This window comes from Chiloscyllium plagiosum, unplaced genomic scaffold (genome assembly GCF_037043375.1).
Source record: "Chiloscyllium plagiosum isolate Xiang-an unplaced genomic scaffold, Cpla_swu_hap1 HiC_scaffold_52, whole genome shotgun sequence".
Classification (NCBI taxonomy): Eukaryota; Metazoa; Chordata; class Chondrichthyes; order Orectolobiformes; family Hemiscylliidae; genus Chiloscyllium; species Chiloscyllium plagiosum.
Genome location: NW_028270190.1, coordinates 18,362,614 through 18,375,916, shown reverse-complemented (window position 1 = coordinate 18,375,916; position 13,303 = coordinate 18,362,614). Strand labels below are relative to the sequence as shown.

Sequence of the window (13,303 nt, the reverse complement as noted above, 5' to 3'; positions counted from 1 at the left end):
GTCTATCCCTGTCAAATGTTTTATTGCGCAGGTGAGGCTTCCTGTTTCGTGGTTTGGTGGAGCACGTTGTTTGTTAAAATAGCAACGCAGCTGAGATCCGGCATGGGACCAGCGGGTTGATGTTCAATGACAGCGATGGTCGCCTTTCGAATGAATACACATCTCAACCGATCATGTGACAAGTTCTTGCAGACGGTGAAAGTAAAAGCCACGGCGAACACTGACACACACCTGCGAACGACGGAAGCGCCTCACATGGTCAGTGCGGGGATTGAACCCACGACCTTGGCGTTTTTAGCACCACGCTCTAACCAGCTGAGCTAACCGACCAACACTGTCAAGTCGCGAAAGCAAATGCCTATATTCCCGGTGCTCACAACCGCGGCGGCTGTTCATTTTCTGCTTCATGTCGATCGCACGATCGTCTGAAATACTTCCTTTCGTTGCAAAGCTTTTCAACGAAAAAAAAGCATTTAGTTTTCCGAACTCGCCTACTCGACTTAACCATTTGCTCTGATATTCATAATTAAGCACAATGTCCGGACGCATGCAATTTCAATCGCAATGCCACCAGCTCAGCTGCAGCTTGTCATGTTGACAAATATCGTCTGGAGAAACGTACCTTCAACGATCGCTCACTGTTCTACTGGATACTCACAGACGTTTGGAGTCAGGGTTATGTGCTGCTGATAAACTGCTACGAACCTTATGCCAAATGCATTTGAATTGTAATCGAACAGTGGGATTTTTTCTGCTCCCGAACGACGCAGTTGCTTTGGTGTCAGCAACAGCTCAGAAGCCAATTGCACGTTTTCCTCAATCACTCACGTTGCTCATGCAATCTTCGTTTGACAGCATATTTAGCAAGTTATCACGCCTTCCTGCAGCGTTCGTCAGTGACAGATCAGATGCTAAGATGATTGCTTCAGACAGCATGCTACATCCTACATTTGAAAATGGAACAGTTGCAAACGTTTCCAGGCTGAACACTCACTCACTATTTTGCCTGGCGCGTCAGAGGCTGGGAGCGGATCTTATGGAGGCTTTTCAATCATGAGGGGCATGTATCGGGTAAATAGATAAGTTTCTTTCGCTCAAGTGTGGCAGTGCAGAACTAGAGGGTATAAACCAGGTGTGGGAGGGCGAGAATTGGAAAGGCAGTGATGGGCAATGGCTGCGCGCAGAGGGTGGTGTGTTTGTGGAATAAGTTGCCAGACAAGCAGGTGATGGATGGTATAATTCCAATACTTTTAAGGAATCTTAACGTGTATTTGAATAGGAAGGGTTTGGAGAGACATGGGTCAAGTGCATGCAATCGCGGTTGGATCAATTGAAGATATCTGTTTGGAATGGACGAGTTCGGCCGAAGACTGTGCTTTCAGTGCTGTCCATATCTAATGAGCTCTATGATAGTGCAGCTGAAATGATAAAAAAGGTAAATAAATTCAATGAAGAAAATTGTCTCAAGTTGTTGAATTCAAAAAACTTCAGGTCATGTTATTTCAATTACTTTATTTATCTTTTTTATTTGTGATTTTTTTATTGTTCTGTAACTCTTATTTCTTGATTGTCTCTCTTTCTCTCGCTCCCCACACCATGAATATCTTTTTCCTTTCCACTTCCCGCTTTGCTACCCTTCTCCCCTGTTTTCCATTTTGTCTCAGGTTCACCCACCCCCCACATATTTTCTCACATCGCACTGGCTACAACCTGCGTCATTCACGGCTCCTAATCTCCCTTAGATCTCTCCATGCACTCTCATTATCACCTTTGCATCTGGAGCCCTGACTCACCATCTCTCAGCCTGGTGTAAACAGCTCCCTAATTCTCCCCCTTTTTTATCTTTAACAAATGATCAGTTAGAATCGAAACGTCAGCTCTTTTCTCTCCTTGCAGATGGTGCCAGAACTGCTGAGACTTTCCAGCATTCTCTCTTTTGGTTTCCGATTCCAGCACCCGCAGTAATTTCATTTGATTAATGGCTCTATGATATTGCTGGTGTCATGATAACTCCAGCTTCGATGCATGAGAGCTGTGCAAGCGAATGAATTCCCTCTGGAAGTCGCGTGACAAGTATTAACAGAGATCAAGGAAAATAACATGAACGAATCTTTGATTTGAATTGAAGCCTGAACTCTGGTTCTGCTCCGAGACTGTGCCAGGTCTGCTTAATACTGCATATATTTCATGCTTTGCATTTGTTTGTGAAAACAATTGAGACTGATTGATTTGCTGCAGACAACATCCAGCAGTCATCATGGGTACGGCGATCAAGTCGTGCGTCTATCCCTGTCAAATGTTTTATTGCGCAGGTGAGGCTTCCTGTTTCGTGGTTTGGTGGAGCACGTTGTTTGGAAAAATAGCAACGCAGCTGAGATCCGGCATGGGACCAGCGGGTTGATGTTCCATGACAGCGATGGTCGCCTTTCGAATGAATACACATCTCAACCGACCATGTGACAAGTTCTTGCAGACGGTGAAAGTAAAAGCCACGGCGAACACTGACACAGACCTGCGAACGACGGAACCGCCTCATATGGTCAGTGCGGGGATTGAACCCACGACCTTGACGTTATTCGCACCACGCTCTAACCAGCTGAGCTAACCGACCAACACAGTCAAGTTGCGAAAGCAAATGCCTATATTCCCGGTGCTCACAACCGCGGCGGCTGTTCATTTTCTGCTTCATGTCGATCGCACGATCGTCTGAAATACTTCCTTTCATTGCAAAGCTTTTCAACGAAAAAAAAGCATTTAGTTTTCCGAACGCGCCTACTCGACTTAACCATTTGATCTGATATTCATAATTAAGCACAATGTCCGGACGCATGCAATTTCAATCGCAATGCCACCAGCTCAGCTGCAGCTTGTCATGTTGACAAATATCGTCTGGGGAAACGTACCTTCAACGATCGCTCACTGTTCTACTGGATACTCACAGACGTTTGGAGTCAGGGTTATGTGCTGCTGATAAACTGCTACGAACCTTATGCCAAATGCATTTGAATTGTCATCGAACAGTGGGATTTTTTCTGCTCCCGAACGACGCAGTTGCTTTGGTGTCAGCAACAGCTCAGAAGCCAATTGCACGTTTTCCTCAATCACTCATGTTGCTCATGCAATCTTCGTTTGACAGCATATTTAGCAAGTTATCACGCCTTCCTGCAGCGTTCGTCAGTGACAGATCAGATGCTAAGATGATTGCTTCAGACAGCATGCTACATCCTACATTTGAAAATGGAACAGTTGCAAACGTTTCCAGGCTGAACACTCACTCACTATTTTGCCTGGCGCGTCAGAGGCTGGGAGCGGATCTTATGGAGGCTTTTCAATCATGAGGGGCATGTATCGGGTAAATAGATAAGTTTCTTTCGCTCAAGTGTGGCAGTGCAGAACTAGAGGGTATAAACCAGGTGTGGGAGGGCGAGAATTGGAAAGGCAGTGATGGGCAATGGCTGCGCGCAGAGGGTGGTGTGTTTGTGGAATAAGTTGCCAGACAAGCAGGTGATGGATGGTATAATTCCAATACTTTTAAGGAATCTTAACGTGTATTTGAATAGGAAGGGTTTGGAGAGACATGGGTCAAGTGCATGCAATCGCGGTTGGATCAATTGAAGATATCTGTTTGGAATGGACGAGTTCGGCCGAAGACTGTGCTTTCAGTGCTGTCCATATCTAATGAGCTCTATGATAGTGCAGCTGAAATGATAAAAAAGATAAATAAATTCAATGAAGAAAATTGTCTCAAGTTGTTGAATTCAAAAAACTTCAGGTAATGTTATTTCAATTATTTTATTTATCTTTTTTATTTGTGATTTTTTTATTGTTCTGTAACTCTTATTTCTTGATTGTCTCTCTTTCTCTCGCTCCCCACACCATCAATATCTTTTTCCTTTCCACTTCCCGCTTTGCTACCCTTCTCCCCTGTTTTCCATTTTGTCTCAGGTTCACCCACCCCCCACATATTTTCTCACATCGCACTGGCTACAACCTGCGTCATTCACGGCTCCTAATCTCCCTTAGATCTCTCCATGCACTCTCATTATCACCTTTGCATCTGGAGCCCTGACTCACCATCTCTCAGCCTGGTGTAAACAGCTCCCTAATTCTCGCCCTTTTTTATCTTTAACAAATGATCAGTTAGAATCGAAACGTCAGCTCTTTTCTCTCCTTGCAGATGGTGCCAGAACTGCTGAGACTTTCCAGCATTCTCTCTTTTGGTTTCCGATTCCAGCACCCGCAGTAATTTCATTTTATTAATGGCTCTATGATAATGCTGGTGTCATGATAACTCCAGCTTCGATGCATGAGAGGTGTGCAAGCGAATGAATTCCCTCTGGAAGTCGCGTGACAAGTATTAACAGAGATCAAGGAAAATAACATGAACGAATCTTTGATTTGAATTGAAGCCTGAACTCTGGTTCTGCTCCGAGACTGTGCCAGGTCTGCTTAATACTGCATATATTTCATGCTTTGCATTTGTTTGTGAAAACAATTGAGACTGATTGATTTGCTGCAGACAACATCCAGCAGTCATCATGGGTACGGCGATCAAGTTGTGCGTCTATCCCTGTCAAATGTTTTATTGCGCAGGTGAGGCTTCCTGTTTCGTGGTTTGGTGGAGCACGTTGTTTGTTAAAATAGCAACGCAGCTGAGATCCGGCATGGGACCAGCGGGTTGATGTTCAATGACAGCGATGGTCGCCTTTCGAATGAATACACATCTCAACCGATCATGTGACAAGTTCTTGCAGACGGTGAAAGTAAAAGCCACGGCGAACACTGACACACACCTGCGAACGACGGAAGCGCCTCACATGGTCAGTGCGGGGATTGAACCCACGACCTTGGCGTTTTTAGCACCACGCTCTAACCAGCTGAGCTAACCGACCAACACTGTCAAGTCGCGAAAGCAAATGCCTATATTCCCGGTGCTCACAACCGCGGCGGCTGTTCATTTTCTGCTTCATGTCGATCGCACGATCGTCTGAAATACTTCCTTTCGTTGCAAAGCTTTTCAACGAAAAAAAAGCATTTAGTTTTCCGAACTCGCCTACTCGACTTAACCATTTGCTCTGATATTCATAATTAAGCACAATGTCCGGACGCATGCAATTTCAATCGCAATGCCACCAGCTCAGCTGCAGCTTGTCATGTTGACAAATATCGTCTGGAGAAACGTACCTTCAACGATCGCTCACTGTTCTACTGGATACTCACAGACGTTTGGAGTCAGGGTTATGTGCTGCTGATAAACTGCTACGAACCTTATGCCAAATGCATTTGAATTGTAATCGAACAGTGGGATTTTTTCTGCTCCCGAACGACGCAGTTGCTTTGGTGTCAGCAACAGCTCAGAAGCCAATTGCACGTTTTCCTCAATCACTCACGTTGCTCATGCAATCTTCGTTTGACAGCATATTTAGCAAGTTATCACGCCTTCCTGCAGCGTTCGTCAGTGACAGATCAGATGCTAAGATGATTGCTTCAGACAGCATGCTACATCCTACATTTGAAAATGGAACAGTTGCAAACGTTTCCAGGCTGAACACTCACTCACTATTTTGCCTGGCGCGTCAGAGGCTGGGAGCGGATCTTATGGAGGCTTTTCAATCATGAGGGGCATGTATCGGGTAAATAGATAAGTTTCTTTCGCTCAAGTGTGGCAGTGCAGAACTAGAGGGTATAAACCAGGTGTGGGAGGGCGAGAATTGGAAAGGCAGTGATGGGCAATGGCTGCGCGCAGAGGGTGGTGTGTTTGTGGAATAAGTTGCCAGACAAGCAGGTGATGGATGGTATAATTCCAATACTTTTAAGGAATCTTAACGTGTATTTGAATAGGAAGGGTTTGGAGAGACATGGGTCAAGTGCATGCAATCGCGGTTGGATCAATTGAAGATATCTGTTTGGAATGGACGAGTTCGGCCGAAGACTGTGCTTTCAGTGCTGTCCATATCTAATGAGCTCTATGATAGTGCAGCTGAAATGATAAAAAAGGTAAATAAATTCAATGAAGAAAATTGTCTCAAGTTGTTGAATTCAAAAAACTTCAGGTCATGTTATTTCAATTACTTTATTTATCTTTTTTATTTGTGATTTTTTTATTGTTCTGTAACTCTTATTTCTTGATTGTCTCTCTTTCTCTCGCTCCCCACACCATGAATATCTTTTTCCTTTCCACTTCCCGCTTTGCTACCCTTCTCCCCTGTTTTCCATTTTGTCTCAGGTTCACCCACCCCCCACATATTTTCTCACATCGCACTGGCTACAACCTGCGTCATTCACGGCTCCTAATCTCCCTTAGATCTCTCCATGCACTCTCATTATCACCTTTGCATCTGGAGCCCTGACTCACCATCTCTCAGCCTGGTGTAAACAGCTCCCTAATTCTCCCCCTTTTTTATCTTTAACAAATGATCAGTTAGAATCGAAACGTCAGCTCTTTTCTCTCCTTGCAGATGGTGCCAGAACTGCTGAGACTTTCCAGCATTCTCTCTTTTGGTTTCCGATTCCAGCACCCGCAGTAATTTCATTTGATTAATGGCTCTATGATATTGCTGGTGTCATGATAACTCCAGCTTCGATGCATGAGAGCTGTGCAAGCGAATGAATTCCCTCTGGAAGTCGCGTGACAAGTATTAACAGAGATCAAGGAAAATAACATGAACGAATCTTTGATTTGAATTGAAGCCTGAACTCTGGTTCTGCTCCGAGACTGTGCCAGGTCTGCTTAATACTGCATATATTTCATGCTTTGCATTTGTTTGTGAAAACAATTGAGACTGATTGATTTGCTGCAGACAACATCCAGCAGTCATCATGGGTACGGCGATCAAGTCGTGCGTCTATCCCTGTCAAATGTTTTATTGCGCAGGTGAGGCTTCCTGTTTCGTGGTTTGGTGGAGCACGTTGTTTGGAAAAATAGCAACGCAGCTGAGATCCGGCATGGGACCAGCGGGTTGATGTTCCATGACAGCGATGGTCGCCTTTCGATTGAATACACATCTCAACCGACCATGTGACAAGTTCTTGCAGACGGTGAAAGTAAAAGCCACGGCGAACACTGACACAGACCTGCGAACGACGGAAGCGCCTCATATGGTCAGTGCGGGGATTGAACACACGACCTTGGCGTTATTAGCACCACGCTCTAACCAGCTGAACTAACCGACCAACACAGTCAAGTTGCGAAAGCAAATGCCTATATTCCCGGTGCTCACAACCGCGGCGGCTGTTCATTTTCTGCTTCATGTCGATCGCACGATCGTCTGAAATACTTCCTTTCGTTGCAAAGCTTTTCAACGAAAAAAAAGCATTTAGTTTTCCGAACGCGCCTACTCGACTTAACCATTTGCTCTGATATTCAAAATTAAGCACAATGTCCGGACGCATGCAATTTCAATCGCAATGCCACCAGCTCAGCTGCAGCTTGTCATGTTGACAAATATCGTCTGGAGAAACGTACCTTCAACGATCGCTCACTGTTCTACTGGATACTCACAGACGTTTGGAGTCAGGGTTATGTGCTGCTGATAAACTGCTACGAACCTTATGCCAAATGCATTTGAATTGTAATCGAACAGTGGGATTTTTTCTGCTCCCGAACGACGCAGTTGCTTTGGTGTCAGCAACAGCTCAGAAGCCAATTGCACGTTTTCCTCAATCACTCACGTTGCTCATGCAATCTTCGTTTGACAGCATATTTAGCAAGTTATCACGCCTTCCTGCAGCGTTCGTCAGTGACAGATCAGATGCTAAGATGATTGCTTCAGACAGCATGCTACATCCTACATTTGAAAATGGAACAGTTGCAAACGTTTCCAGGCTGAACACTCACTCACTATTTTGCCTGGCGCGTCAGAGGCTGGGAGCGGATCTTATGGAGGCTTTTCAATCATGAGGGGCATGTATCGGGTAAATAGATAAGTTTCTTTCGCTCAAGTGTGGCAGTGCAGAACTAGAGGGTATAAACCAGGTGTGGGAGGGCGAGAATTGGAAAGGCAGTGATGGGCAATGGCTGCGCGCAGAGGGTGGTGTGTTTGTGGAATAAGTTGCCAGACAAGCAGGTGATGGATGGTATAATTCCAATACTTTTAAGGAATCTTAACGTGTATTTGAATAGGAAGGGTTTGGAGAGACATGGGTCAAGTGCATGCAATCGCGGTTGGATCAATTGAAGATATCTGTTTGGAATGGACGAGTTCGGCCGAAGACTGTGCTTTCAGTGCTGTCCATATCTAATGAGCTCTATGATAGTGCAGCTGAAATGATAAAAAAGGTAAATAAATTCAATGAAGAAAATTGTCTCAAGTTGTTGAATTCAAAAAACTTCAGGTCATGTTATTTCAATTACTTTATTTATCTTTTTTATTTGTGATTTTTTTATTGTTCTGTAACTCTTATTTCTTGATTGTCTCTCTTTCTCTCGCTCCCCACACCATGAATATCTTTTTCCTTTCCACTTCCCGCTTTGCTACCCTTCTCCCCTGTTTTCCATTTTGTCTCAGGTTCACCCACCACCCACATATTTTCTCACATCGCACTGGCTACAACCTGCGTCATTCACGGCTCCTAATCTCCCTTAGATCTCTCCATGCACTCTCATTATCACCTTTGCATCTGGAGCCCTGACTCACCATCTCTCAGCCTGGTGTAAACAGCTCCCTAATTCTCCCCCTTTTTTATCTTTAACAAATGATCAGTTAGAATCGAAACGTCAGCTCTTTTCTCTCCTTGCAGATGGTGCCAGAACTGCTGAGACTTTCCAGCATTCTCTCTTTTGGTTTCCGATTCCAGCACCCGCAGTAATTTCATTTGATTAATGGCTCTATGATATTGCTGGTGTCATGATAACTCCAGCTTCGATGCATGAGAGCTGTGCAAGCGAATGAATTCCCTCTGGAAGTCGCGTGACAAGTATTAACAGAGATCAAGGAAAATAACATGAACGAATCTTTGATTTGAATTGAAGCCTGAACTCTGGTTCTGCTCCGAGACTGTGCCAGGTCTGCTTAATACTGCATATATTTCATGCTTTGCATTTGTTTGTGAAAACAATTGAGACTGATTGATTTGCTGCAGACAACATCCAGCAGTCATCATGGGTACGGCGATCAAGTCGTGCGTCTATCCCTGTCAAATGTTTTATTGCGCAGGTGAGGCTTCCTGTTTCGTGGTTTGGTGGAGCACGTTGTTTGGAAAAATAGCAACGCAGCTGAGATCCGGCATGGGACCAGCGGGTTGATGTTCCATGACAGCGATGGTCGCCTTTCGAATGAATACACATCTCAACCGACCATGTGACAAGTTCTTGCAGACGGTGAAAGTAAAAGCCACGGCGAACACTGACACAGACCTGCGAACGACGGAACCGCCTCATATGGTCAGTGCGGGGATTGAACCCACGACCTTGACGTTATTCGCACCACGCTCTAACCAGCTGAGCTAACCGACCAACACAGTCAAGTCGCGAAAGCAAATGCCTATATTCCCGGTGCTCACAACCGCGGCGGCTGTTCATTTTCTGCTTCATGTCGATCGCACGATCGTCTGAAATACTTCCTTTCATTGCAAAGCTTTTCAACGAAAAAAAAGCATTTAGTTTTCCGAACGCGCCTACTCGACTTAACCATTTGATCTGATATTCATAATTAAGCACAATGTCCGGACGCATGCAATTTCAATCGCAATGCCACCAGCTCAGCTGCAGCTTGTCATGTTGACAAATATCGTCTGGGGAAACGTACCTTCAACGATCGCTCACTGTTCTACTGGATACTCACAGACGTTTGGAGTCAGGGTTATGTGCTGCTGATAAACTGCTACGAACCTTATGCCAAATGCATTTGAATTGTCATCGAACAGTGGGATTTTTTCTGCTCCCGAACGACGCAGTTGCTTTGGTGTCAGCAACAGCTCAGAAGCCAATTGCACGTTTTCCTCAATCACTCATGTTGCTCATGCAATCTTCGTTTGACAGCATATTTAGCAAGTTATCACGCCTTCCTGCAGCGTTCGTCAGTGACAGATCAGATGCTAAGATGATTGCTTCAGACAGCATGCTACATCCTACATTTGAAAATGGAACAGTTGCAAACGTTTCCAGGCTGAACACTCACTCACTATTTTGCCTGGCGCGTCAGAGGCTGGGAGCGGATCTTATGGAGGCTTTTCAATCATGAGGGGCATGTATCGGGTAAATAGATAAGTTTCTTTCGCTCAAGTGTGGCAGTGCAGAACTAGAGGGTATAAACCAGGTGTGGGAGGGCGAGAATTGGAAAGGCAGTGATGGGCAATGGCTGCGCGCAGAGGGTGGTGTGTTTGTGGAATAAGTTGCCAGACAAGCAGGTGATGGATGGTATAATTCCAATACTTTTAAGGAATCTTAACGTGTATTTGAATAGGAAGGGTTTGGAGAGACATGGGTCAAGTGCATGCAATCGCGGTTGGATCAATTGAAGATATCTGTTTGGAATGGACGAGTTCGGCCGAAGACTGTGCTTTCAGTGCTGTCCATATCTAATGAGCTCTATGATAGTGCAGCTGAAATGATAAAAAAGATAAATAAATTCAATGAAGAAAATTGTCTCAAGTTGTTGAATTCAAAAAACTTCAGGTAATGTTATTTCAATTATTTTATTTATCTTTTTTATTTGTGATTTTTTTATTGTTCTGTAACTCTTATTTCTTGATTGTCTCTCTTTCTCTCGCTCCCCACACCATCAATATCTTTTTCCTTTCCACTTCCCGCTTTGCTACCCTTCTCCCCTGTTTTCCATTTTGTCTCAGGTTCACCCACCCCCCACATATTTTCTCACATCGCACTGGCTACAACCTGCGTCATTCACGGCTCCTAATCTCCCTTAGATCTCTCCATGCACTCTCATTATCACCTTTGCATCTGGAGCCCTGACTCACCATCTCTCAGCCTGGTGTAAACAGCTCCCTAATTCTCCCCCTTTTTTATCTTTAACAAATGATCAGTTAGAATCGAAACGTCAGCTCTTTTCTCTCCTTGCAGATGGTGCCAGAACTGCTGAGACTTTCCAGCATTCTCTCTTTTGGTTTCCGATTCCAGCACCCGCAGTAATTTCATTTTATTAATGGCTCTATGATAATGCTGGTGTCATGATAACTCCAGCTTCGATGCATGAGAGGTGTGCAAGCGAATGAATTCCCTCTGGAAGTCGCGTGACAAGTATTAACAGAGATCAAGGAAAATAACATGAACGAATCTTTGATTTGAATTGAAGCCTGAACTCTGGTTCTGCTCCGAGACTGTGCCAGGTCTGCTTAATACTGCATATATTTCATGCTTTGCATTTGTTTGTGAAAACAATTGAGACTGATTGATTTGCTGCAGACAACATCCAGCAGTCATCATGGGTACGGCGATCAAGTCGTGCGTCTATCCCTGTCAAATGTTTTATTGCGCAGGTGAGGCTTCCTGTTTCGTGGTTTGGTGGAGCACGTTGTTTGTTAAAATAGCAACGCAGCTGAGATCCGGCATGGGACCAGCGGGTTGATGTTCAATGACAGCGATGGTCGCCTTTCGAATGAATACACATCTCAACCGATCATGTGACAAGTTCTTGCAGACGGTGAAAGTAAAAGCCACGGCGAACACTGACACACACCTGCGAACGACGGAAGCGCCTCACATGGTCAGTGCGGGGATTGAACCCACGACCTTGGCGTTTTTAGCACCACGCTCTAACCAGCTGAGCTAACCGACCAACACTGTCAAGTCGCGAAAGCAAATGCCTATATTCCCGGTGCTCACAACCGCGGCGGCTGTTCATTTTCTGCTTCATGTCGATCGCACGATCGTCTGAAATACTTCCTTTCGTTGCAAAGCTTTTCAACGAAAAAAAAGCATTTAGTTTTCCGAACTCGCCTACTCGACTTAACCATTTGCTCTGATATTCATAATTAAGCACAATGTCCGGACTCATGCAATTTCAATCGCAATGCCACCAGCTCAGCTGCAGCTTGTCATGTTGACAAATATCGTCTGGAGAAACGTACCTTCAACGATCGCTCACTGTTCTACTGGATACTCACAGACGTTTGGAGTCAGGGTTATGTGCTGCTGATAAACTGCTACGAACCTTATGCCAAATGCATTTGAATTGTAATCGAACAGTGGGATTTTTTCTGCTCCCGAACGACGCAGTTGCTTTGGTGTCAGCAACAGCTCAGAAGCCAATTGCACGTTTTCCTCAATCACTCACGTTGCTCATGCAATCTTCGTTTGACAGCATATTTAGCAAGTTATCACGCCTTCCTGCAGCGTTCGTCAGTGACAGATCAGATGCTAAGATGATTGCTTCAGACAGCATGCTACATCCTACATTTGAAAATGGAACAGTTGCAAACGTTTCCAGGCTGAACACTCACTCACTATTTTGCCTGGCGCGTCAGAGGCTGGGAGCGGATCTTATGGAGGCTTTTCAATCATGAGGGGCATGTATCGGGTAAATAGATAAGTTTCTTTCGCTCAAGTGTGGCAGTGCAGAACTAGAGGGTATAAACCAGGTGTGGGAGGGCGAGAATTGGAAAGGCAGTGATGGGCAATGGCTGCGCGCAGAGGGTGGTGTGTTTGTGGAATAAGTTGCCAGACAAGCAGGTGATGGATGGTATAATTCCAATACTTTTAAGGAATCTTAACGTGTATTTGAATAGGAAGGGTTTGGAGAGACATGGGTCAAGTGCATGCAATCGCGGTTGGATCAATTGAAGATATCTGTTTGGAATGGACGAGTTCGGCCGAAGACTGTGCTTTCAGTGCTGTCCATATCTAATGAGCTCTATGATAGTGCAGCTGAAATGATAAAAAAGGTAAATAAATTCAATGAAGAAAATTGTCTCAAGTTGTTGAATTCAAAAAACTTCAGGTCATGTTATTTCAATTACTTTATTTATCTTTTTTATTTGTGATTTTTTTATTGTTCTGTAACTCTTATTTCTTGATTGTCTCTCTTTCTCTCGCTCCCCACACCATGAATATCTTTTTCCTTTCCACTTCCCGCTTTGCTACCCTTCTCCCCTGTTTTCCATTTTGTCTCAGGTTCACCCACCCCCCACATATTTTCTCACATCGCACTGGCTACAACCTGCGTCATTCACGGCTCCTAATCTCCCTTAGATCTCTCCATGCACTCTCATTATCACCTTTGCATCTGGAGCCCTGACTCACCATCTCTCAGCCTGGTGTAAACAGCTCCCTAATTCTCCCCCTTTTTTATCTTTAACAAATGATCAGTTAGAATCGAAACGTCAGCTCTTTTCTCTCCTTGCAGAT

The 13,303-nt window shown here is 44.7% G+C and overlaps 3 non-coding genes across 3 annotated transcripts; all 3 read right to left on the bottom strand.

Annotated features, from left to right (window-relative positions):
* Positions 1-256: 256 nt before the first annotated feature.
* trnaf-aaa (transfer RNA phenylalanine (anticodon AAA)) lies at positions 257-330 on the bottom strand. Its single transcript has one exon. It is a non-coding gene; the product is annotated as a tRNA-Phe (tRNA).
* A 4,488-nt stretch (positions 331-4,818) lies between these two features.
* On the bottom strand, positions 4,819-4,892 carry trnaf-aaa (transfer RNA phenylalanine (anticodon AAA)). Its single transcript has one exon. It is a non-coding gene; the product is annotated as a tRNA-Phe (tRNA).
* Positions 4,893-11,661: 6,769 nt separating this feature from the next.
* On the bottom strand, positions 11,662-11,735 carry trnaf-aaa (transfer RNA phenylalanine (anticodon AAA)). The gene has a single exon. It is a non-coding gene; the product is annotated as a tRNA-Phe (tRNA).
* Positions 11,736-13,303: the final 1,568 nt, after the last annotated feature.